Source organism: Nycticebus coucang, chromosome 2 (genome assembly GCF_027406575.1).
Source record: "Nycticebus coucang isolate mNycCou1 chromosome 2, mNycCou1.pri, whole genome shotgun sequence".
Taxonomy (NCBI): Eukaryota; Metazoa; Chordata; class Mammalia; order Primates; family Lorisidae; genus Nycticebus; species Nycticebus coucang.
In genome coordinates, this window is record NC_069781.1 from 96,144,104 (window position 1) to 96,170,681 (window position 26,578).

The window sequence follows — 26,578 nt, forward strand, 5'->3', positions numbered from 1 at the left end:
ACTAAGAATAATGTCTTCCACGTCCATCCAGGTTAATACGAAGGATGTAAAATCTCCATTTTTTTTAATGGCTGAATAGTATTCCATGGTATACATATACCACAGCTTGTTAATCCATTCCTGGGTTGGTGGGCATTTAGGCTGTTTCCACATTTTGGCGATTGTAAATTGAGCTGCAATAAACAGTCTAGTACAAGTGTCCTTATGATAAAAGGATTTCTTTCCTTCTGGGTAGATGCCCAGTAATGGGATTGCAGGATCAAATGGGAGGTCTAGGTTGAGTGCTTTGAGGTTTCTCCATACTTCCTTCCAGAAAGGTTGTACTAGTTTGAAGTCCCACCAGCAGCGTAAAAGTCTTCCCTTCTCTCCACATCCACGCCAGCATCTGCAGTTTTGAGATTTTGTGATGTGGGCCATTCTCACTGGGGTTAGATGATATCTCAGGGTTGTTTTGATTTGCATTTCTCTAATATATAGAGATGATGAACATTTTTTCATGTGTTTGTTAGCCATTCGTCTGTCGTCTTTAGAGAAAGTTCTATTCATGTCTCGTGCCCATTGATATAAGGGATTGTTGGCTTTTTTCATGTGGATTAATTTGAGTTCTCTATAGATCCTAGTTATCAAGCTTTTGTCTGATTGAAAATATGCAAATATCCTTTCCCATTGTGTAGGTTGTCTCTTTGCTTTGGTTATTGTCTCCTTAGCTGTACAGAAGCTTTTCAGTTTAATGAAGTCCCATTTGTTTACTTTTGTTGTTGTTGCAATTGCCATGGCAGTCTTCTTCATGAAGTCTTTCCCCAGGCCAATATCTTCCAGTGTTTTTCCTATGCTTTCTTGGAGGATTTTTATTGTTTCATGCCTTAAATTTAAGTCCTTTATCCATTTTGAATCAATTTTTGTGAGCGGGGAAAGGTGTGGGTCCAGTTTCAGTCTTTTACATGTAGACATCCAGTTCTCCCAACACCATTTGTTGAATAGGGAGTCTTTCCCCCAAGGTATGTTCTTGTTTGGTTTATCAAAGATTAGGTGGTTGTAAAATGTTAGTTTCATTTCTTGGTTTTCAATTCGATTCCAAGTGTCTATGTCTCTGTTTTTGTGCCAGTACCATGCTGTCTTGAGCACTATGGCTTTGTAGTACAGACTAAAATCTGGTATGCTGATGCCCCCAGCTTTATTTTTGTTACAGAGAACTGCCTTAGCTATACGGGTTTTTTTCCGGTTCCATACAAAACGCAGAATCATTTTTTCCAAATCTTGAAAGTACGATGTTGGTATTTTGATAGGAATGGCATTGAATAGGTAGATTGCTTTGGGAAGTATAGACATTTTAACAATGTTGATTCTTCCCATCCATGAGCATGGTATGTTCTTCCATTTGTTAATATCCTCTGCTATTTCTTTTCTGAGGATTTCATAGTTTTCTTTATAGAGGTCCTTCACCTCCTTCGTTAGGTATACTCCTAGATATTTCATTTTCTTTGAAACTATGGTGAAGGGAGTTGTGTCCTTAATTAGCTTCTCATCTTGACTGTTATTGGTGTACACAAAGGCTACTGACTTGTGGACATTGATTTTATATCCTGAAACATTACTGTATTTTTTGATGACTTCTAGGAGTCTTGTGGTTGAGTCTTTGGGGTTCTCTAAGTATAAGATCATGTCGTCAGCAAAGAGGGAGAGTTTGAGCTCCTCTGCTCCCATTTGGATTCCCTTTATTTCCTTGTCTTGCCTAATTGTATTGGCTAGAACTTCCAGCGCTACGTTGAATAGTAAAGGTGACAGAGGACAACCTTGTCTGGTTCCAGTTCTAAGAGGAAAAGCTTTGAGTTTTACTCCATTCAGTAAAATATTGGCTGTGGGTTTGTCATAGATAGCTTCAATCAGTTTTAGAAATGTGCCACCTATGCCTATACTCTTCAGTGTTCTAATTAGAAAAGGATGCTGGATTTTATCAAATGCTTTTTCTGCATCTATTGAGAGGATCATGTGATCTTTATTTTTGCCTCTGTTAATATGGTGGATAACGTTTATGGACTTGCGTATGTTAAACCAGCCTTGCATCCCTGGGATGAAGCCTACTTGATCATGATGAATGACTTTTTTGATGATAAGCTGTAATCTATTGGCTAGGATTTTGTTGAGAATTTTTGCGTCTATATTCATGAGTGAGATTGGTCTGAAATTCTCCTTTTTGTTTGGGTCTTTTCCTGGTTTTGGTATCAGGGTGATGTTTGCTTCATAGAATGTGTTGGGGAAGATTCCTTCTTCCTCAATTTCTTGGAATAATTTCTGCAGTACAGGAATAAGCTCTTTCTTGAAGGTTTGATAGAATTCTGGAGTGAAGCCATCTGGACCAGGGCATTTTTTGGTTGGAAGTTTTTTATTGTTTCTTTGATCTCGGTGCTTGAAATTGGTCTGTTCAGGATCTCTATTTCTTCCTGGGTGAGTCTAGGGAGAGGGTGTGATTCCAAATATTGATCCATTTCTTTCACATTGTCAAATTTCTGGGCATAGAGTTTCTGGTAGTATTCAGAGATGATCTCTTGTATCTCTGTGGGATCAGTTGTTATTTCCCCTTTATCGTTTCTGATTGAGGTTACTAGAGATTTTACTTTTCTATTCCTCGTTAGTCTGGCCAATGGTTTATCTATTTTATTTATTTTTTCAAAAAACCAACTTCTTGTTTCATTAATTTTCTGAATGATTCTTTTGTTTTCAATTTCATTGATCTCTGATTTGACTTTGGATATTTCTTTTCTTCTACTGAGTTTAGGCTTAGATTGTTCTTCTTTTTCCAATTCCATAAGATCTTTTGTGAGATTGTTGATGTGCTCTCTTTCTGTTTTTCGAATGTAGGCATCTAAAGCGATGAATTTTCCTCTCAAAACTGCTTTTGCAGTATCCCACAGGTTTTGGTAGCTTGTGTCTTCATTGTTGTTATGCTCAAGGAAGTTAATGATTTCCTGTTTTATTTCGTCCTGCAGCCATCTGTTATTCAACAGAAGATTGTTTAATTTCCATGCCTTTGGGTGGGGTCGAGCATTTTTGTTAGAGTTGAGTTCCACCTTTAGTGCCTTATGGTCTGAGAAGATACAAGGTAAAATTTCAATTCTTTTGATTCTGTTGGTATTTGTTTTGTGTCCCAGGATATGATCAATTTTGGAGAATGTTCCATGGGGTGATGAGAAGAATGTATATTCTTTATCTTTGGGATGGAGTGTTCTATATGCGTCTATCAAGCACAGTTGTTCTAGGGTCTCATTTAAATCTCTTATATCCTTGTTTAATTTCTGTTTAGAGGATCTGTTCAGCTCTGTAAAAGGAGTGTTAAGGTCCCCTGTTATTATGGTATTATCAGATATCATATTGCTCAGACTGAGTAAGGTCTGTTTCAAGAATCTGGGAGCATTTAAATTGGGTGCATAGATATTTAGAATGGAAATGTCTTCTTGTTGTATTTTTCCCTTGAGCAATATAAAGTGACCATCTTTGTCTTTTTTGAGTTTAGTTGCTTTAAATCCACATGTATCTGAAAATAAGATTGCAACTCCTCTTTTCTTGTGAATTCCATTTGCCTGAAAAATTGTCTTCCAACCCTTGACTCAGAGCTTTAATTTGTCTTTTGAAGCCAGGTGTGTTTCTTGCAGACAGCAAATGGATGGCTTGTGTTTTTTAATCCAGTCAACCAATCTATGTCTCTTCAGTGGGGAATTCAAGCCATTAACATTTATTGAGATAATTGATAAGTGTGTAGTATTCTATTCGTCTTATTTTGTGACAGTCCATTGCTTAGCTTTATCTTTTGCATCAGTGTGGAGGTTTGGTTCTGTCCTTTAATTTCTGAGTTCTTACTTTGCTGCTGATCCATTGTGGTGGTCAGTGTGCAGAACAGGTTGAAGTATTTCCTGTAGAGCTGGTCTTGTTGTGGCGAATTTCCTCAATGTTTGTATATCCGTAAATGATTTGATTTCTCCATCAATTTTGAAGCTTAGCTTAGCAGGGTACAGAATTCTGGGCTGGAAATTGTTCTGTTTAAGTAGATTAAAGGTAGATGACCATTGTCTTCTTGCTTGGAAAGTTTCATTAGAGAAGTCTGCGGTCACTCTGATGGATTTGCCCCTGTAGGTCAACTGGCGCTTACTCCTGGCAGCTTGCAGAATCTTTTCTTTTGTCTTGACTTTGGTCAGGTTCATCACAATGTGTCTTGGAGAAGCTCGGTTAGAGTTGAGGCGACCTGGGGTCTGATAGCCCTCTGAAAGCAGTGTGTCAGAATCTTTGGTGATGTTTAGGAAATTTTCTTTTATAATATTCTGTAGTATGGCTTCCATTCCTCTGGGGCATTCTTGTTCCCCTTCTGGAATTCCTATAACTCGTATGTTGGAACGCTTCATAAAGTCCCATAATTCTGACAGTGAACGTTCTGCTTTCTCTCTCTTCTTTTCTGCCTCTTTTACTATCTGAGTTATCTCAAAAAGTTTGTCTTCTACCTCTGAAATTCTTTCTTGTGCATGGTCTAACCTGTTGCTGATAGTTTCCATTGCATCTTTAAGTTCCCTGATTGACTGTTTCATTTCCTTCAGCTCTGCTATATCCTTTTTATATTCTTCATATCGTTCATCTCTGATTTGATTCTGTTTTTGGATTTCCTTTTGGTTATTTTCCACTTTATTAGCAGTTTCTTTCATTGTTTCCATCATTTCTTTCATTGTTTTCAACATGTGTATTCTAAATTCCCTTTCTGTCATTCCTAACATTTCTGTATAGGTGGAATCCTCTGCAGTAGCTACCTCATGGTCCCTTGGCGGGGTTGTTCTGGACTGGTTCTTCATGTTGCCTGGAGTTTTCTGCTGATTCTTCCTCATGGGTGATTTCTTCTATCTGTTTCCTTGCCCTAATTTTCCTTTCACTTCCTCTTGCTCTTTAAATTCTCGTGCCTGTGGACTAAGGGTTATAGGACCAGAAGGATGAGAATGTTTAAGAGCAAAAAAGGGATGAAAGAAAGGAGCACCGAGTGATAAGGAAAAAAAAAAGAAAAATAGAGAAAGGAGAGGGGGTGGGTGAAAGGAATATTGACAAAAAGAAGAGAAGCACAGAAAGAGGGAGACAGAGCAGTATAGGTGTACAGTAGGGTACTTTGATACAACCTTAAAAAAAAAAACACCTTCTGGGGGTGCCCAGTTGGGTGGTTCCCTTGAGGTCAGGAGCTCTTTGCTAACCTGATCAGACACAGTACCCCACCTGCACCAAGTAGAGAGGAAAGACAAAAATGCTATAAATCAAACCAAAACAAGCAAACAGAAAACTTTACAGGATAAAATTGGCTGGAAAAACCAAATAATAGTGGTAGAAACACTAACAAAAATGAAGTTCTAATTATTGAAATAGGCAGCAATGAGAAATTATAATTAAACTAGAAAAATTGAGAAAGAAAAAGGATCTGTATGGAAAAGGTTGAACTTAAAAAACAAAACAACAATCCACAACATCAAAATAAACAAAAAAAACAACCAAACCAAACAAACAAACAAAAAAAAAAACACAACCAAAAACAAAGCAGTATGTATATGTTATTGAATATTGTCTGGGCAACACGTGGTGTTCTGGGGTATGAGATGTTAATCACAGTTCTGATACGACTGGAGGCTGCTAGTTTCTCAAACCCCAGCAGGTACACACCCTAAATCTCTCTTCAGCCCACTTAAAAGGCACTTTGAACTTGTTCACTTACTGAGCAGAAGCTTTCTCAGGCATGTGCTTGTCGCTGGAATCACTGCTGAAGTGGGCTATCCACTTACCCTGTGTGTCAAAACTGGTCTCCCTCTGCCCCCAAGGGTTAGGGCTGCAAGGCAGCTCAGACCCCGCCCTTAGGCTAGTTGGTCGCCTGGTTACCAGCTCCCACCCAATTCCAGCTTTGCGACCCTGAGGGCGGAGCTTGCCGGGGCAGATTCCTCACAATATCTGCCTGTGACCCAGAGCCAAACACCATTAGCTCCGTCTGGCTCAGCGGCTCAGATTGGGGTCCTAGACAAAGGCCAAAGTTCTCCGCACTCCCGCTCAGGCTCTCCCCAAGGCAGTTCAGCTGAGTGCCAAGTCCAAAGACACCAAAATGGTTCACAGGTAAGGCCTTTCTGGTTTGCAGTCTCGCTGCTACTGAACTTACAGTTGCGGGCGGGTTTAGATGGATTGAACACACGTGACCACTTGCCGGTTTTCCACTGTTTTAGTCCTCCTCTTGGGGTCCAGAAGTCTCTCGCTGACTCCCTGTATCCTCTCAGGGGTGATGATAGGCAGATCCCACCAGCCAGCGATGCTTGGAGTCCTATATCCCCAGACTCACGGTGCCCAGATGCAAGGAAGCTGTTACTCGGCTGCCATCTTGCTCCGCCCTCCAATAAAATCACTTTCTAATCTTCCATTTACTTTATTCTTTCAAATTCTGCCAAAAAGGGGTATCTATCCCATATTCTATTTTTCTACTGTCTTCATCCATACATCAGCCTTTGGGGCATTTGGTGTAAATCCCTTTGATGCTGGCCTAGGTAGAAGGTGAAAATCTATTGCCCATTTCTCTTCATACCACAGGAAAAATGTCCCAGTCGTCCGTCCTCACTTTACACTGCCAGAATAAACAGGCCAATCCATTTCCCCAACTCTTCTGCTGTCCTCTGCTGAAAGCTCCTTCTCAGACTTTTGTCAAACCACTTATACGTGCATGTTGCTACTTCTACTTACCTATTTAATGTTCTTTCATGTATACAGTTTTAAAATATAATCATGTTGATCACAGTACAGTATTATCTAAAGAACTCTGCAAAATGCGTCCCTGTTTTGCATTTCCTATTAGCTTACTCTTTTTCCCCAAGATGCAAAGCTAATGTAAGTATTACCATTGGCAAATGTGAACCCTTTGTTTTCATCATGCAAGCTCTTCTGTTATTAGGGATATGCACCCACTTCACTAACCCAAGTCTTGGATATCTCCCACAGTTAACCTTTCGAATAATTGAATACCCCATGCCCATTTATGGTAGAAGTTATTGATGCTGCTGTGGATAAAGGTATTTGTTTACAGGTGACTACGATAAGCTCTGTTGGGACCTTTTCTTCCTTGTTTAACCAAATAAGAAGAGATGACATCTCCTAGCTTTCCTTCCTTGGCCAAGTCTGTCTGTTTGCTATAAGACTAGAAGCTCTGTTAAAGCTCAAGAGGAGAGTGAGGAAAGGCAAGGAGACACGTGGGGCCTGGCTCAGATGTCTCATGTTCCACTTCTTTAACTTTTCTTTTTTTTTGCAGTTTTTGGCTGGGGCCAGGTTTGAACCTGCCACCTCTGGTATATGGGGCCCGTGCCCTCCTTTGAGCTATAGGCGCCACCCTACTTCTTTAACTTTTCAGTGCTATAGGGGCTGGATAGGGAACTTGACATCTGTGTGCAGGGGACTGTCTGTCATGCAGATCCAACATGGCACTAACCTCTGCTCAGGCACTAGAGAGACACCACAAAGAATAGTTAGAAAATGCAATTTCTAACTATTAATGTTAATAATACTTCACTAGGCAGTTTTCAGGGGGCTGGCCCTCTAGGACATGAGCTTTGGAGTTAGATAAACTTGAGTTTGAATCTCAGCTCTGCTGTTCACTAGTTGCACTCCTTTGAGCAATTGCTTAATCTCCATTCATGCCTCCATTTTGTCTTCTATAAATTGAGACCAGTAATGCTCATCTTGCAAGATTATGGTAAGAAACAAATGAGCAATATATGATAAGCAATTGGCATGGTGAGTGATTTAGGTGTTCAGTTAGTGGTAGCAGCTCTCGGGGGATGGGGAAGGAACTCAAAGGGAAAGTGCATAGGCTTTGGAGGTAGGCAGCTCTTCTTCAAATTCTGCTTCCACCCCTAAAGTTTGTGTGGCTATGCACAAATTCTTTACCTTCCCCAAAACTTATTATTTTTTAAATTGTTTTTTATTTTCTCTATACATATACATGTGTTTATTTGGTTTCCACTTTTGCCTTTACAAAATTAAAAAGGCTTAAAATTTAATAACAATAACAATGTTTAAGATAAGTACTAGAAACAAAAACCTTGTAAAGAATAAAGAGAAATACATTCAGAAATCAGACAATTGCTGCAACGAAATATTGAGCAATAATAATAATGCAAAAAAAGTAACATTCACATTGTCAGATAAGAGTATGTCTATCATAGAATGCTTTGACTCTGGGGTTTAGTATGGAGTCATCAGTTAACTTCTTCTTCTTGTTTTTTTCCCCAAGTTTTCCCCCAAAACTTATTTTTTTAATTTAATTTAATTTTATTTTTATTAAATCAAAGCTGTGTACATTGATATAATCATGGGGCATCATTCACTAGCTTCACAGACCGTTTACCAAGTTTCACATATACCCTTGTAAGATGCACCGCTGGTGTAATCCCACCAATCCCCTTCCCTTTACCCCCTACCCCCTCCCTCCCCTTCCTTTCCCCCTTCCCCCTATTCTTAGGTTGTAACTGGGTTATAGCTTTCATGTGAAAACCCTAAATTAGTTTCATAGTAGGGCTGAGTACATTGGGTACTTTTTCTTCCATTCTTGAGACACTTTACTAAGAAGAATATAAAAATATGGAACGCTTCACGAATTTGCGTTGTCATCCTTGCGCAGGGGCCATGCTAATCTTCTCTGTATCGTTCCAATTTTAGTATATGTGCTGCTGAAGCGAGCACCCCAAAACTTACTTATAAAATGTAGACAACAAAATACCTAGTTCATTACTAGTATGGCCCCTACTAATGGTGTCTTTCCTCATAACTAGCAAAACCTCCTGGCTTCCATAACAATAATATTATTCTTCCCTTGTAAAACTTTGAAGTTCTCCTTGCCTTTCTCTCAGTCCCCACATCCAAAGAATCACTAAGTCTTATCAATCCATTCTGTCCTTTAAATTTCCATTGCCATTCCTCTGGTTTACACTTTCACTACCTTTCCCCTGGACTTTCACTCAATAAATGTTTTTTTTATTATTATTAAATCATAGCTGTGTACATTAATGCGATCATGGGGCACCATACACTGGTTTTATAGACCGTTTGACACATTTCATCACACTGGTTAACATAGCCTTCCTGGCATCAATAAATGTTTATTAAAGCACCCACTATGTGTTGGAATGGTAGAAAATGCAGACATGTATAACACTTAACTCACAATTCTTGTGATCTGTTGGTAGGGATGGAGAAATACAGATATTTAGGTTAGTAGCCAGAATGCAAAGCCAAATGAAACAGAATATAGTATAGAAAGGTTTCACACATATATATGATTCAACAATAATAAAAAATAAAATGTATAGGAAGTTTTCACAGAAGCATGCCCTTGAGGGAACGCTTGAAAGATGCTGCAGTCTGAAAAAGCTCAGTCGTAAGCAAATGTAAGACCTCAAGAAACATGTCCTGTGGAGAGAGTACTGAGTTGTTATTATGTTAAAGTTAAATAAACTATTGCCAATAATACAATCACTTTCCTGTTATTTATTTATATATTTATTTAGATACAGAGCCTCAAGCTATTGCCCTAGGTAGAGTGCTATGGCATCACAGCTCACAGCAACCTCCAACTCCTGGGCTCAAGTGATTCTCCTGCCTCTGCCTCCCAAGTAGCTGGGACCACAGGCACCTGCCACAACGCCTGACTATTTTTTGGTTGCAGCAGTCATTGTTGTTGGGCAGGCCCAGGCTGGATTCGAACCCGCCAGCTCAGGTGTATGTGACTGGTGCCTTAGCCGCTTGAGCCACAGGTGCTGAGCCTTTCTGTTTTTAAAATATTTTTTGGTTTTGATTGCAAAGTCAAATGGACCATAGACTATTGCTTGTGCACACCTATAGTTCTAATTGCAAGCTCCCCTAGCCCTTCCTGAGGGCCTCCTCTGACTGCAGAAATAAGCTCCCCACTGTGGAGGACAGTTGGACAACCCCTGTTTCCCCCCCATGATAAATAGGAGATGGAGGGTAAATTGTCCCTTAAGTGGGACAAGCTGGGTGTGTTCTACAGTCTTCAGAGGCCCACAGTGGGAATTAGCTCCAAGGGCCCCTGGTAGTGCCGTGCTCTGAATTAATTTCCCTCATCTCCCTCTCCCTTCTCATCTGCCATTCAGGGCTTCCTGGGATCACCTCCCAAATAAACTGCTTGTGCATAATTACCCACATGTACCTGTGAGAGCCCAACCTAAGAAATTTGTATGGTTTGACTATTTATCCCTTCCAAAACTCACGTTGAAATTTAATCCCCAGTGCAGCAGTATGAGAGGTGGGCCCTGTGGGAGGTGACTGGATCATGAGGGCTCTGGATTAATCATTTATCATCAGTGGATTAAAAAGTTAATGAATTAGTGGATTATCATGGGAGTGGAACTGGTTGCTTTCTGAGACAAATAAAAGAGACCTGAGCTAGCACTGTAGTCCCCTCAGCCCCCTCACCATGTGATCCCCTGCACTGCCTTGCAGGGGTCCTCAAACTACGGCCTGCGGGCCACATGAAGCGGTGTGATTGTATTTGTTCCTGTTTTGTTTTTTTACTTCAAAATAAGATAGTGCAGTGTGCATAGGAATTTATTCATAGTTTTTTAAACTATAGTCCGGCCCTCCAATGGTCTGAGGGACAGTGAATTGGCTCTGAGAGTCCCCACCAGCAAGAAGGCCCTCACCAGGTGTGGCCACTCAGCCTGGGCCTTCTTAGCCTTCCTACATTAACCAATTTAATGTATTCTATTATAAGTAACAGAAAATGGACTAATAAAACCATGTGCATGAATTAGTTTGCCAAGGCTACCATAACAAAGTACCACAGACTTAGTGGTTTAAACAACAGAAATTTATTTTCTCACAATTCCGGAGGTTAGAAGTCCAAGATCAAGGTGTAAGCAGAGCAGATGTCTTCTGAGGTATCTCTTCTTGTCTTGTAGATGATCACCTTCTCCTCACGTCTTCCTGTCGTCTTCTCTCAGTTGTGTCTGTGTCCTAATCTCTTCCTCTTGTAAGATCACTCCTATTGGATTAGGGCCCACCCATATGACTTCATTTTTACTTTAATTACCTCTTTTAAAGGCTGTTTCTCCAAATACAGTCTTGTTCTGAGGTACTGGGGTTTGGGACCTCAACATATCAATCTGGGAGAATACAATCCTGCCGATAAGAGCCCATCATAAGTAAAACAAGAAGTAAGGCACGTAAAGTGAAAAACTGTGAGCTCCCCTTTTCTCTCCTTTAATAGAACCTCCAATCTCCTCCAAAGGAAAAAGAACAGAGAAAAAAATGTAAAAACCTAGTGTGTATATCCTTCAGGCTCTTTTTCTGTGTGTGATAGGAGTGATGTCACAGTGATAAACTCAAGAGTAAAGAAAATATCAATTTCCTAATTTTCTTTAATTCAATTTAAATGTGAACCCCTGTGCTGAAAAATTCAATCTCAACCAATTCTAAAATCCTTTCCTTAAGAATCATGGACATTTGTGAAATTCCAAGAAAACATGAACAGTCCTCCCCTTCAGTCCATTGTGGTTGTTGCTTATATCTCCAGGTCAAGCTGCTTAAAGACAGGCAGCTTCCATACTAGGCTAGGACTCTAGGTTCTAGGGGACTCAGCGCCCAGCATCCAGTTTTGGAAATGCATCAACTCTTCTCCAAGGACCTGCCAACTCTCCAGGCCACAGAGTGTCAGGAGTTAATAGAGAGAGACAAGCAATTAGGGCATGGACAGGGAGACTGGTTCACTGAGGGGACTCAGTCCTGGCCCTATGCTTTGCTAGTTGTGTAATCATGAACAAGGTACTTCACCTCTCCACGGTTCCATTTCCTCATCTAAAAATACTTTGTTTTTCTAGAGACAGAGTCTCACTTTGTCGCCCTTGGTAGAGTGCCGTGGCATCATAGGTCACAGCAACCTCCAGCTCTGGGGCTTAAGTAATTCCCTTGCCTCAGCCTCCCAAGTACCTGGGACTGCAGGCGCCTGCCTCAATGCCCAGCTATTTTTTTGTTGCAGTTGTCATTGTTGTTTAGCTGGCCCAGGCCGAGTTTGAACCCGCCAGCATTGGTGCATGTGGCTAGTGCCATAACCACTGTGCTATGGGTGCCAAGCCTAAAAAGTTGTGTGTAAAGGCTCTGCACTGTAATCACTGAGCTCTGGGTGCTGGCCACATGCACCAATAGTAGCGGGTTCGAAACTGGCCCTGGCGTTGAGGCAGGCGCCTGTAGTTCTTAGCTACTTGGGAGACTGAGGCAAGAGAATCATTTAAGCCCAAGAGTTAGAGGTTGCTGTGAGCTGTGACACCATAGCACTCTATTTAATAAAAAAAAAGAAACAAAACAAATTTTTTTTTGAGTAAAAATAGTTTCTGCTTTAAAATAAAATAGCCTTTATTTTATATAAAATGCTTATATTTTCCCATTTAATCAGTATAATAAACCTTATATGTTTTGGATGAGAAAAATAAATCTCTTACCCAAAGGTCAAATAGCTAGTAAGTAGCAAAGTTAGGAATCATACCCAGCTCCCTGACAATTAGAACCAGTCTCCTGGATCCAGTAAAAATCAGGAAGTTGATCTTAAAGCTGTCAAATACATTCTTTTTATTTTTGCCTAATGCAATTTTATTCCTAGACCATGACAGTCTGTGCAACTGGGAAATTCCAAGGAAGTTGTATCAAATATTTACCGAAAATATATGCTTGTGTTGACTTAACCTAACCAATGGGCAAGTCAAACACAGAAGCCTGAGGTGGGATGCTTGCTCTGAATCTTCATAAGCTTAGGTTTCAGGGACACACTTATATTCTGGTGGTATAAAGCAGCCATCAGCATTAAAGGATTTTCCCAGTCAGGAATTTAACCTAGATTAACCCAGGCTCCTTAATTCTAACTATTTCTATTATACCCTACGATGATCAGCTCATCCCTGTTTGTCTGGGACTGTCCTGACTTTAGCAATGAAAGTTCTGCATCCTAGGACACCCCTCATTCCCAGGCACATTAGAAGGGATAATCATTCTTAGTTTCTCTTATTCAGGGGCTGAACAGTGGGAGTGGGGAATAGGGGATAGATAGAGTGAACATTTTCTTTTTTGGCTGAGTTGGATTTGATAATTTCTGACATAGTTTCCCATTAAATTAGTACAAAGAGACAAAGATGTTATCAACTCCTTGGATGTTTAACTGTGCAATTTAGCAGTTAATGAGAAAGTGAGTTTGAGATTAGCCTGAGCAAGAGCAAGATCCGGTGTCTAAAAAAATAGCCAGTTTTGTGGTGGGCGCCTATAGTCCCAGCTACTCATGAGGCTGAGGCAAGAGGATCACTTGAGCCCTAGAGTTTGAGGTTGCTGTGAACTATGACACCACAGCACTCTACCGAGGGTGATAAAGTGAGACTCTGTCTCAAAAAACTTACTACAAAAAGATCTGCTATTGTCAGATACCGTTTTTTTGTGTGTGTGTAAATGTAAGATAATTTGCTTCCCTTACCTCACATTCTTCTATTATCATCCTACCAATTGTGGCCTAAAGGGTCCATCATCTGTTAAAGGAATTTCCAGGACCAGTGAGCAGATACAGGAAGCTTTCTGGGGAGTGGAAATTAGTAGGCACAGGTAGGCAGACTTCCCTTAAATCCTGTCGTGATTGCCGATACATTTAGTAAGGCAAGTCATGTCCATCTGTGTGCAATGACACGGCAGCTTTCCCCAGTCAGAAGAGGGAGCAGATGGGTTCAAAGGAAATGCCATGATGCCAGACATCAGGTAGAGTTTCTTCGCAGGGTCAGTTGTTATTGTTCTTTCTTTCCTCCAAAAGTCACTCCATAGAAAAAGACCCACTATTTGCCGGTATAACCCAAGGAGCACTTGGCCTCCATTCAGGCAGGAGAATAGCATCTGACCATGAAGAGCTTAACTGACCTAGATATATGTGAACTAGCTTAGAGGAGTGATTAGGGCTGTGGGCTTTGGAATAACATCCGTTTGGCTTTGAATCCTGAACTACGTCTGAGAGTAATTTGTTACTTCTTTGTGCCTCAGTTTCCTCAGCAGTAAAATAGCCCAATTACCCCCTTCCCTCTTTGGGTAATTGTGGAAGCTAACTGACATATCCTGAAGAAGAAAACACCTGGCACATGCTGTAGGTACTCAGCAAATGTTCTTTACTATTCTTAGATCATATTGTGGCTATCAGACAACCATTGCTCACCTTGGCTCTTTTGTCTAGTGTGGTGAAAGCAGGGATGAAATCACGGGAGTTCTCATGGAATTGAACGTCTTGACCTTTCTTGGATGGGTTTTAAAAGACCCATCATGTTTTTCATGCTGAAAATAAATCAGTCCCTCAAGTCACATGTTACTAGAGCCAATAATGATCTGCTTTTTAAAATCACCTCCATGAAATTCAGAACAACCTTTAATTCTATTGCTTTAAAACAAGAAGTTCATGTAAGCAAATGGTAATACTCTGTTTCCCCGAAAATAAGACATCCTCCGAAAATAAGACCTACTTACAGGAAAGATAAGATGTCCCCTGAAAATAAGACCTAGCGCATCTTTGGGAGCACACCTTAAAATAAGACACTGTCTTATTTTCGGGGAAACGGTATTTCAAGGAAACTCTGGGAGGGACTTTAAGTGGCACATGTAAATGCTGTAGTTTCATTTGCATTCTAATAGGCATTCTAAATATCTCCTTTTAAATAGGCTTTATTTCTCTCTTGTAAAACTAAAAATTGATTTCTTCTTTTTAGCAAAATGGGTGCCTAGTAAGGTTCATGGTTAAGAGATGTGGCGCAGCTGTTCTTTTATTTCTCCTTCTGTGTGGCAATTGCCTTACCAGAGCAAGGCAGAAGCAAACAATAGAAATAATGTTTTTAAAAAATGTTCTTCTGCAAAGGATTGATCAGTGGTTTAATAAAGATTGACATCAGCACGTCATTCTCTCTATCAGTGCACAAGGCTGCCCAGAAAAATCTCCCCTGTTTACAAGCACAATCTTTCATCTCTCCATTTCTCGTGGAGAACGCAGACCATACTGAATCTCTTAAGATGCACTGCCAGGGTGATTTTTTGGGTTTTTTTCCTCTTACTTTCCACCCTCTTCTTCTCCTTCTATTTTGGCATAGGAGAGTTCTCTGAATCAAGCCTCCAGTCATAGAGTTTTGGGAGGTGGAATTATCTGGAATTTATCACCACAGTAACTTTTGTGTATCACAACATGGAGCTTGAAAGTTATTGTAGTCCCAAATTCAGGTCTAACTCTAGGTCTGCTAGTGGTCCACAGCAGGAGTACTGGAGGTTCTCCCAAATGCACATTGTCTTCATTCTGGGCTAGACTCTATTTCCCTGACCCTCTTATAATTAGGTTTGGTCATATGCCTGAGTTTTATTGAAAACTAGAATGTGCTACTTCCAGTTTGGTTCATATAAACCTCCCATATGTACCTTGGTTTTTTCTCCTGTCTGGTTGGAACGAGGTGGCTCCCAGGGCAACCTTGGAAGCCATGTGTTGAAGATGGCACTGCCTCCACCAGCTTAGGTTCCCAACCTGTTCACTTGCTCAGTACTGTTTCACGAGCAAGAAGTAAACATCTATTGAGTTTGAGACATTCTACGTTTGGATTGTTTTGTTTTGTTTTGCTATAGCAGTTAGCTTATCCTAACTAATACCATTTCCCTTATAAGAATATTTGTATACTTATGGTCACAATTTGTACATTTTAACAGAGCTATTAGTTCTGCAGATACAGGGCCAGTACTCTGTTAGCATCTAGTATAACTCTTAATCCTCATACATCCTCTTCTCAGGGAATCTGAGGTGTAAGTTGTTGTCCAGTGATGCTAAAGTAGTTTTTGCCCAGAATGTCTGGTATCCCCATCCCACTAGATCACTTTGAAGGCCTTTCTCTTCCTGAAAACAGTCACATATATCCAACCACTCATTCGTTTGACTATTCGATGAATAAATCATTCATTCATTTGATTATCTCTAATTAAAAAATGTTCCAAACACAGAAAACAGTTTAAAACATGAATAAAATACAATACAATGTCCTGTGAAAACGAGGAATGAAATAAGGAAGGAAAATGAACAGAATTGACAGAGTGGAGCCAGGAACACAGCTCACACACGTAGGGCTCACCTCATTTACCCTGCCCTCTCTGACATTTTGCTGTTGAACCTGCTCCTGGTTGTTTCTCCCCTCCTTCTTCATAAATCTCCTGTGAGATCCTTGATGGTGTCTCATCCCTTTAAACTTTTTAGGCACGTGGACAATTTGGTCTAGGAAGCCTTAACATGAAAAATCATTTTTCTTATCACTCATGGGTGTAGTATTTTTTGCTGTTTTTGAGACAGTCTCACTTTGTCGCCCTTGGTCGAGTGCTGTGAAGTCACAGCTCACAGCAACATTGAACCCTTGGGGTTAAGTGATTCTCTTGCCTCAGCCTCCCAAGTAGCTGGGACTACAGGCGCCCGCTATAATGCCCAGCTATTTCTTTTTTTTTTTTTTGTAGAGACAGAGTCTCACTTTATGGCCCTCGGTAGAGTGCTATGGCATCACACAGCTCACAGCGACCTCCAACTCCTGGGCTTAAGTGATTCTCTTGCCTCAGCCTCCCGAGTAGCTGGGACTACAGGCGCCCGCCACAACACCCAGCTATGTTTTGGTTGCAGTTCAGCCGGGGCCGGGTTTGAACTCACCACCCTCGGTATATGGGGCCGGCGCCTTACCAACTGAGCCACAGGCGCCGCCCCACGCCCAGCTATTTCTTAGAGATGGGGTCTCGCTCTGGCTCAGGCTGGTCTCAAACCAGTGAGTGAGCTCAGGCAATCCACCCGCCTTGGCCTCCCTGAGTGCTGGGATTACAGGCGTGAGCCACAGCACTGGGCCAGGTGTAGTATTTTTATGTATTGTACTTATTTACCATTTATATTTATCTTCTGAGTTTTTCATGCTAATCTGTTACATTTCTTTTTTTTTTGTAGAGACAGAGTATCACTTTATGGCCCTCGGTAGAGTGCCGTGGCATCACACAGCTCACAGCAACCTCCAACTCCTGGGCTTAAGTGATTCTCTTGCCTCAGCCTCCGGAGTCGCTGGGACTACAGGCGCCTGCCACAACGCCCAGCTATTTTTTGGTTGCAGTTCAGCCGGGGCCGGGTTTGAACCCGCCACCCTCGGTATATGGGGCGGGCGCCTTACCGACTGAGCCACAGGTGCTGCCCTGTTACTTTTCTTTTTAAAATTTTTTCTATTGGGTTTCTTTTTTAAAATTTATGTATAGATATGTGTTCTTTGTATGTGAACAGTGTTAATCCCATTTTTAATTTATGTTACAAATATTTTTCCCTATCTGCCTATGTCTGTTGAAAAATATATATGCTGGGTTGTGCCCATAGCTCAGTGGGTAGGGTGCCAGCCACATTCACCAGGGCTGGTGGGTTTGAACTCAGCCTGGGCCAGCTAAAACAAGGACGGCTGCAACAACAAAAAAATTAGTCGGGCATTGTGGCAGGCACCTATAGTCCCAGCTACTTGGGAGGCTGAGGCAAGAGAATTCCTTAAGCCCAGGAGTTTGAGGCTGCTGTGAGCTGTGATGCCACAGCACTCTATCTAGGGCGACATAGTGAGACTCTGTCTCAAAAGAAAGAAAGAAAGAAAGAAATATGCAAATCATATTACTTTGCATTTCCTAAAAAATTTCAATACAGTTTTTATTTATACAAAGTAATGCTTTATATGTTTCTATAAAAATTTAAAGGGTACAGATTATTTAAGAAAATATTCCCTTTTGGAGGGTCTTTATCTGACAGAAACGATCAATGTAACCTGGTTCTTTGTACCCTCAATGAATCCCCAACAATAAAATAAATAAATAAATAACTAAAGTAATAAAAAAAAGAAAATGTTACCTTTTAACCTTTTCTCCTGTGAGGCCATTTTACTTCCGTCCTTGTGAGGGAGAAAAAAACCCCAACAATACTGTTTCTGTTGGCTATGTAGTATCTTTTTTTTTTTTTTTCTATTGTTGGGGATTCATTGAGGGTACAATAAGCCAGGTTACACTGATTGCAATTGTTAGGTAAAGTCCCTCTTGCAATCATGTCTTGCCCCCATAAGGTGTGACACACACCAAGGACCCACCCACCTCCCTCCTTCCCTCTTTCTGTCCCCCCCATAACCATAATTGTCATTAATTGTCCTCATATCAAAATTGAGTACATAGGATTCATGCTTCTCCATTCTTGTGATGCTTTACTAAGAATAATGTCTTCCACGTCCATCCAGGTTAATACGAAGGATGTAAAGTCTCCATTTTTTTTAATGGCTGAATAGTATTCCATGGTATACATATACCACAGCTTGTTAATCCATTCCTGGGTTGGTGGGCATTTAGGCTGTTTCCACATTTTGGCGATTGTAAATTGAGCTGCAATAAACAGTCTAGTACAAGTGTCCTTATGATAAAAGGATTTCTTTCCTTCTGGGTAGATGCCCAGTAATGGGATTGCAGGATCAAATGGGAGGTCTAGCTTGAGTGCTTTGAGGTTTCTCCAGACTTCCTTCCAGAAAGGTTGTACTAGTTTGCAGTCCCACCAGCAGTGTAAAAGTGTTCCCTTCTCTCCACATCCACGCCAGCATCTGCAGTTTTGAGATTTTGTGATGTGGGCCATTCTCACTGGGGTTAGATGATATCTCAGGGTTGTTTTGATTTGCATTTCTCTAATATATAGAGATGATGAACATTTTTTCATGTGTTTGTTAGCCATTCGTCTGTCGTCTTTAGAGAAAGTTCTATTCATGTCTCTTGCCCATTGATATATGGGATTGTTGGCTTTTTTCATGTGGATTAATTTGAGTTCTCTATAGATCCTAGTTATCAAGCTTTTGTCTGATTGAAAATATGCAAATATCCTTTCCCATTGTGTAGGTTGTCTCTTTGCTTTGGTTATTGTCTCCTTAGCTGTACAGAAGCTTTTCAGTTTAATGAAGTCCCATTTGTTTATTTTTGTTGTTGTTGCAATTGCCATGGCAGTCTTCTTCATGAAGTCTTTCCCCAGGCGAATATCTTCCAGTGTTTTTCCTATGCTTTCTTGGAGGATTTTTATTGTTTCATGCCTTAAGTTTAAGTCCTTTATCCATCTTGAATCAATTTTTGCGAGTGAGGAAAGGTGTGGGTCCAGTTTCAGTCTTTTACATGTAGACATCCAGTTCTCCCAACACCATTTATTGAATAGGGAGTCTTTCCCCCAAGGTATGTTCTTATTTGGTTTATCAAAGATTAGGTGGTTGTAAGATGTTAGTTTCATTTCTGGTTTTCAATTCGATTCCAAGTGTCTATGTCTCTGTTTTTGTGCCAGTACCATGCTGTCTTGAGCACTATGGCTTTGTAGTACAGACTAAAATCTGGTATGCTGATGCCCCCAGCTTTATTTTTGTTACAGAGAACTGCCTTAGCTATACGGGGTTTTTTCCGGTTCCATACAAAACGCAGAATCATTTTTTCCAAATCTTGAAAGTACGATGTTGGTATTTTGATAGGAATGGCATTGAATAGGTAGATTGCTTTGGGAAGTATAGACATTTTAACAATGTTGATCCTTCCCATCCATGAGCATGGTATGTTCTTCCATTTGTTAATATCCTCTGCTATTTCCTTTCTGAGGATTTCATAGTTTTCTTTATAGAGGTCCTTCACCTCCTTCGTTAGGTATACTCCTAGATATTTCATTTTCTTTGAAACTATGGTGAAGGGAGTTGTGTCCTTAATTAACTTCTCATCTTGACTGTTATTGGTGTACACAAAGGCTACTGACTTGTGGACATTGATTTTATATCCTGAAACATTAGTGTATTTTTTGATGACTTCTAGGAGTCTTGTGGTTGAGTCTTTGGGGCCCTCTAAGTATAAGATCATGTCATCAGCAAAGAAGGAGAGTTTGAGCTCCTCTGCTCCCATTTGGATGCCCTTTATTTCCTTGTCTTGCCTAATTGTATTGGCTAGAACTTCCAGCACTACGTTGAATAGTAAAGGTGACAGAGGACAACCTTGTCTGGTTCCAGTTCTAAGAGGAAAAGCTTTGAGATTTACTCCATTCAGTAAAATATTGGCTGTGGGTTTGTCATAGATAGCTTCAATCAGTTTTAGAAATGTGCCAGCTATGCCTATACTCTTCAGTGTTCTAATTAGAAAAGGATGCTGGATTTTATCAAATGCTTTTTCTGCATCTATTGAGAGGATCATGTGATCTTTATTTTTGCCTCTGTTAATATGGTGGATAATGTTTATAGACTTGCGTATGTTAAACCAGCCTTGCATCCCTGGGATGAAGCCTACTTGATCATGACGAATGACTTTTTTGATGATAAGCTGTAATCTATTGGCTAGGATTTTGTTGAGAATTTTTGCGTCTATATTCATGAGTGAGATTGGTCTGAAATTCTCCTTTTTGTTTGTATCTTTTCCTGGTTTTGGTATCAGGGTGATGTTTGCTTCATAGAATGTGTTGGGGAAGATTCCTTCTTCCTCAATTTCTTGGAATAATTTCTGCAGTACAGGAATAAGCTCTTCCTTGAAGGTTTGATAGAATTGTGGAGTGAAGCCATCTGGACCAGGGCATTTTTTGGTTGGAAGCTTTTTTATTGTTTCTTTGATCTCGGTGCTTGAAATTGGTCTGTTCAGGATCTCTATTTCTTCCTAGCTGAGTCTAGGGAGAGGGTGTGATTCCAAATATTGATCCATTTCTTTCACATTGTCAAATTTCTGGGCATAGAGTTTCTGGTAGTATTCAGAGATGATCTCTTGTATCTCTGTGGGATCAGTTGTTATTTCCCCTTTATGGTTTCTGATTGAGGTTATTAGAGATTTTAGTTTTCTATTCCTCGTTACTCTGGCCAATGGTTTATCTATTTTATTTATTTTTTCAAAAAACCAACTCCTTGTTTCATTAATTTTCTGAATGATTCTTTTGTTTTCAATTTCATTGATCTCTGATTTGACTTTGGATATTTCTTTTCTTCTACTGAGTTTAGGCTTAAATTGTTCTTCTTTTTCCATTTCCATAAGATGGCTTGTGAGATTGTTGATGTGCTCTCTTTCTGTTTTTCAAATGTAGGCATCTAAAGCGATGAATTTTCCTCTCAAAACTGCTTTTGCAGTATCCCACAGGTTTTGGTAGCTTGTGTCTTCATTGTTGTTATGCTCAAGCAAGTTAATGATTTCCTGTTTTATTTCTTCCTGCACCCATCTGTTATTCAACAGAAGATTGTTTAATTTCCATGCCTTTGGGTGGGGTCGAGCATTTTTGTTAGAGTTGAGTTCCACCTTTAGTGCCTTATGGTCTGAGAAGACACAAGGTAAAATTTCAATTCTTTTGATTCTGTTGGTATTTGTTTTGTGTCCCAGGATATGATCAATTTTGGAGAATGTTCCATGGGGTGATGAGAAGAATGTATATTCTTTATCTTTGGGATGGAGTGTTCTATATGCGTCTATCAAACACAGTTGTTCTAGGGTCTCAATTAAATCTCTTATATCCTTGTTTAATTTCTGTTTAGAGGATCTGTCCAGCTCTGTAAGAGGAGTGTTAAGGTCCCCTGTTATTATGGTATTATCAGATATCATATTGCTCAGACTGAGTAAGGTCTGTTTCAAGAATCTGGGAGCATTTAAATTGGGTGCATAGATATTTAGAATTGAAATGTCTTCTTGTTGTATTTTTCCCTTGAGCAATATAAAGTGACCATCTTTGTCTTTTTTGACTTTAGTTGCTTTAAATCCACATGTATCTGAAAATAAGGTTGCAACTCCTCTTTTCTTGTGAATTCCATTTGCCTGAAAATTTGTCTTCCAACCCTTGACTCAGAGCTTTAATTTGTCTTTTGAAGCCAGATGTGTTTCTTGCAGACAGCAAATGGATGGCTTGTGTTTTTTAATCCAGTCAACCAATCTATGTCTCTTCAGTGGGGAATTCAAGCCATTAACATTTTTTGAGATAATTGATAAGTGTGGTAGTATTCTATTCGTCTTATTTGGTGAGAGTCCATTGCTTAGTTTTATCTTTTGCATCAGTGTGGAGGTTAGGTTCTGTCCTTTAATTTCTGAGTTCTTACTTTGCTGCTGATCCATTGTGGTGGTCAGTGTGCAGAACAGGTTGAAGTATTTCCTGTAGAGCTGGTCTTGTTGTGGCGAATTTCCTCAATGTTTGTATATGCGTAAATGATTTGATTTCTCCGTCAATTTTGAAGCTTAGCTTAGCAGGGTACAGAATTCTGGGCTGGAAATTGTTCTGTTTAAGTAGATTAAAGGTAGATGACCATTGTCTTCTTGCTTGGAAAGTTTCATTAGAGAAGTCTGCGGTCACTCTGATGGATTTGCCCCTGTAGGTCAACTGGCGCTTACTCCTGGCAGCTTGCAGAATCTTTTCTTTTGTCTTGACTTTGGACAGGTTCATCACAATGTGTCTTGGAGAAGCTCGGTTAGAGTTGAGGCGACCTGGGGTCTGATAGCCCTCTAAAAGCAGTGTGTCAGAATCTTTGGTGATATTTGGGAAATTTTCTTTTATAATATTCTGTAGTATGGCTTCCATTCCTCTGGGGCATTCTTCTTCCCCTTCTGGAATTCCTATAACTCGTATGTTGGAACGCTTCATAAAGTCCCATAATTCTGACAGTGAATGTTCTGCTTTCTCTCTCTTCTTTTCTGCCTCTTTTACTATCTGAGTTATCTCAAGAACGTTGTCTTCTACTTCTGAAATTCTTTCTTCTGCATGGTCTAACCTGTTGCTGATATTTTCCATTGCATCTTTAAGTTCCCCGATTGACTGTTTCATTTCCTTCAGCTCTGCTATATCCTTTTTATATTCTTCATATCATTCATCTCTTATTTGATTATGTTTTTGAATTTCCTTTTGGTTAATTTCCACTTTATTAGCAGTTTCCTTCATTGTTTCCATCATTTCTTTCATTGTTTTCAACATGTGTATTCTAAATTCCCTGTCTGTCATTCCTAACATTTCTGTATAGGTGGAATCCTCTGCAGTAGCTACCTCATGGTCCCTTGGCGGGGTTGTTCTGGACTGGTTCTTCATGTTGCCTGGAGTTTTCTGCTGATTCTTCCTCATGAGTGATTTCTTTTATCTGTTTCCTTGCACTAATTTTCCTTTCACTTCCTCTTGCTCTTTAAGTTCTCGTGCCTGTGGACTAAGGGTTACAGGACCAGAAGGGTGAGAAGGTTGAAGAGCAAAAAAGGGATGAAAGAAAGGAGGACGGAGTGATAAGAAAAAAAAAAGAAAAATAGAGAAATTAGAGGGGTGGGTAAAAGGAATATTGACAAAAAGAAGAGAGGCACAGAAAGAGGGAGACAGAGCAATGTAGGTGTACAGTAGGGTACTGTGATACAACCTTAAAAAAAAAAACCACCTTCTGGGGGTGCCCAGTTGGGTGGTTCCCTTGAGGTCAGGAGTTCTTTGCTAACCTGATCAGATACAGTACCCCACCTCCACCAAGTAGAGAGGAAAGACAAAAATGCTATAAATCAAACCAAAAGAAGCAAACAGAAAACTTTCCGGGATAAAATTGGCTGGAAAAAGCAAATAATAGTGGTAGAAACACTAACAAAAATGAAGTTCTAATTATTGAAATAAGCAGCAATGGGAAATTGTAATTAAACTAGAAAAATTGAGAAAGAAAAAGGATCTGTATGGAAAAGGTTGAACTTAAAAAACAAAACAACAATCAACAACATCAAAATAAACAAAAAAAAACAACCAAAAAACAAAGCAGTATGTATATGTTATTGAATATTGTCTGGGCAACACGTGGTCTTCTGGGGTATGAGATGTTAATCACAGTTCTGATATGACTGGAGGCTGCTAGTTTCTCAAACCCCAGCTAGTAGACACCCTAAATCTCTCTTCAGCCCACTTAAAAGGCACTTTGAACTTGTTCACTTGCTGAGTAGAAGCTTTCCCAGGGAAGTGCTTGTCGCTGGAATCACTGCTGAAGTGGCTATCCACTTACCCTGTGTGCCAAAACTGGTCTCCCTCTGCCCCCGAGGGTTAGGGCTGCAAGGCAGCTCAGACCCCGCCCTTAGGCTACTTGGTCGCTGGGTTACCAGCTCCCACCCAATTCTAGCTCTGCGACCCTGAGGGCAGAGCTTGCTGGGGCAGATCGCTCACAATGTCTGCCTGTGACCCAGAGCCAAACACTATTAGCTCCGTCTGGCTCAGCGGCTCAGACTGGGGCACTAGACAAAGGTCAAAGTTCTCCGCACTCCCGCTCAGGCTCTCCCCAAGGCAGTTCAGCTGAGTGCCAAGTGCAAAGACACCAAAACAGTTCACAGGTAAGGCCTTTCTGGTTTGCAGTCTCGCTGCTACTGAACTTACAGTTGCGGGCGGGTTTAGACGGATTGAACACATGCGACCACTTGCCGGTTTTCCACTCTTTTAGTCCTCCTCTTGGGGTCCAGAAGTCTCTCACTGACTCCCTGTATCCTCGCAGGGGTGATGATAGGCAGATCCCACGATCCAGAGATGCCTGGAGTCCTATATCCCCAGACTCACGGTGCCCAGATGCAAGGAAGCTGTTATTCGGCTGCCATCTTGCTCCGCCTCCGACTATGTAGTATCTTTTGATATATTTAATTTTCTATTTGAATGCTCATATATAAACCACATATATAATATACAAAAAAAGTATTAAACTTATAGTGTTCCATAACTTATTTTTTCTCTGAAGTGTACCTTTGGGGAATTTGCCATGTATGTATTTAGATCTAGCTATGAACTGCTGTATGAGATTCCAGTATATTAATATGTTAGAGTGTATTTCACTATTCTTTTCTCTATAAACATATATATTGTTCCCAATTTTTGTTATTTTGAAACAATACTACAACAAAAGTATTCATTCTACTTTGAACATATGTGGAAGCATTTCTGGAATTACCAGTTATTTTAAACCTTTAAAAAAATTTTTATAATCTGATGGCTAAAAATTATTATGCATTTGTTACTTCTTTTTTTTTTTTTGAGACAGAGTCTTACTTTATTGCTCTCTATAGAGTGCCAAGGCATCATAGCTCACTCACAGCAACCTCAAACTCTTGGGCTAAAGTGATCTTCCTGCCTTAGCCTCCCAAGTAGCTAGGATTACAGGCATCCACTACAATGCCAGGCTACTTTGAGAGACAGGGTCTCACACTTGCTGAGGCTGATCTAAAACTCCTGAGTTCAAGCAGTACACCCACCTCGGCCACCCAGACTGCTAGGATTATAGGCCTGAGCTACCACTGTACCTAGACTATACATTTGTTGTTTCAATGTACATTTCACTAATTCCTACTAAGAAATTTGTCCATTTGTACCTTGTACATTGTGGAATATTAATTATTTTTGGAATATTAATCTTTTGCCTCATATGCTATAAGTGTCTTCTCCCTGTTTCTCATTTATCCTAAACACTTTATTTATGATGCTTTTTGTGGTTAAGTTTTTCTCTTTTATTAAGCAAATCTGCCATTCTTTCATTTTTTCACTTTTGGCTTGAGAAAAATCTTTACCACAAGGTTACAAATATAGTCTTCTTGTTTTCTTCTGCATAAAAATGTATAAATGAATGGGTGGCACCTGTGGCTCAGTGAGTAGGGCGCTGGCCCCATATGCCGAGGGTGGCGGGTTCAAACTCAGCCCCTGCCAAACTGCAACAACAACAACAAAAAAATAGCCGGGCGTTGTGGCGGGTGCCTGTGGTCCCAGCTGCTCGGGAGGCTGAGGCAAGAGAATCGCGTAAGCCCAATAGTTAGAGGTTGCTGTGAGCCGTGTGACACCACGGCACTCTACCCGAGGGCAGTACAGTGAAACTCTGTCTCTACAAAAAAAAAAAAAAAAAATGTATAAATGAGGCTATCAATCATCTGAGTCTTCAGTGAGTTGTAATGTTTTTGCTGGTAGAGGGTTTTACCTCGGTATTGATGGCTGCTAACTGATCAAAGTGGTGGTTGCTAAAGATCAGGGTGGTTGTGACAATTTCTTAACATAACAATGAAGTTTGCTGGATCAGTTGCCTTTTATGAAAGATTTCTCTGTAGCATGCAATGCTGTTTAATAGCATTTTATCCAAAGTAGAAATTCTTTCAAAATTGGAGTCAGTCTTCTCAAACCCTGCCACTGCTTTATCAACCAAGTTTATGTAATGTTTTAAATCATTTGTTGTTTCAACAATGCTCATAGCATTTCACCAGAAGCAGATTCCATCTCAAGAAACTACTTTTTCAGCCCTTAAAGCAATTCCTCATCCTTTCAAGTTTTGTCATGAGATTGCAGCAATTCAGTCACATTCTAGAGGACACTTCTCTTGCTATTTCCACCACATCTGCAATGACTTCCTCTAGGGAAGTTTAGAACCCCTTAAGTTATCCCTGAAGGCAGAAATCAAATTCTTCCAAACTTCTGTCAGTGTTGATATTTTGACTTTCTCCTATGAATCATGAATGTTCTTCAAAAGCATATAGAACAGTGAATCCTTTCCAGAAGGTTTTCAATTTACTT

The 26,578-nt window shown here is 40.2% G+C and overlaps 1 non-coding gene and 1 pseudogene across 1 annotated transcript; both read right to left on the reverse strand.

Annotated features, from left to right (window-relative positions):
- The window catches only part of LOC128597789 (nucleophosmin-like), a 67,244-nt pseudogene that overhangs the window by 5,960 nt on the left and 34,706 nt on the right, over positions 1-26,578 (reverse strand).
- On the reverse strand, positions 8,620-8,727 carry LOC128579984 (U6 spliceosomal RNA). Its single transcript, XR_008378350.1, has one exon. It is a non-coding gene; the product is annotated as a U6 spliceosomal RNA (small nuclear RNA).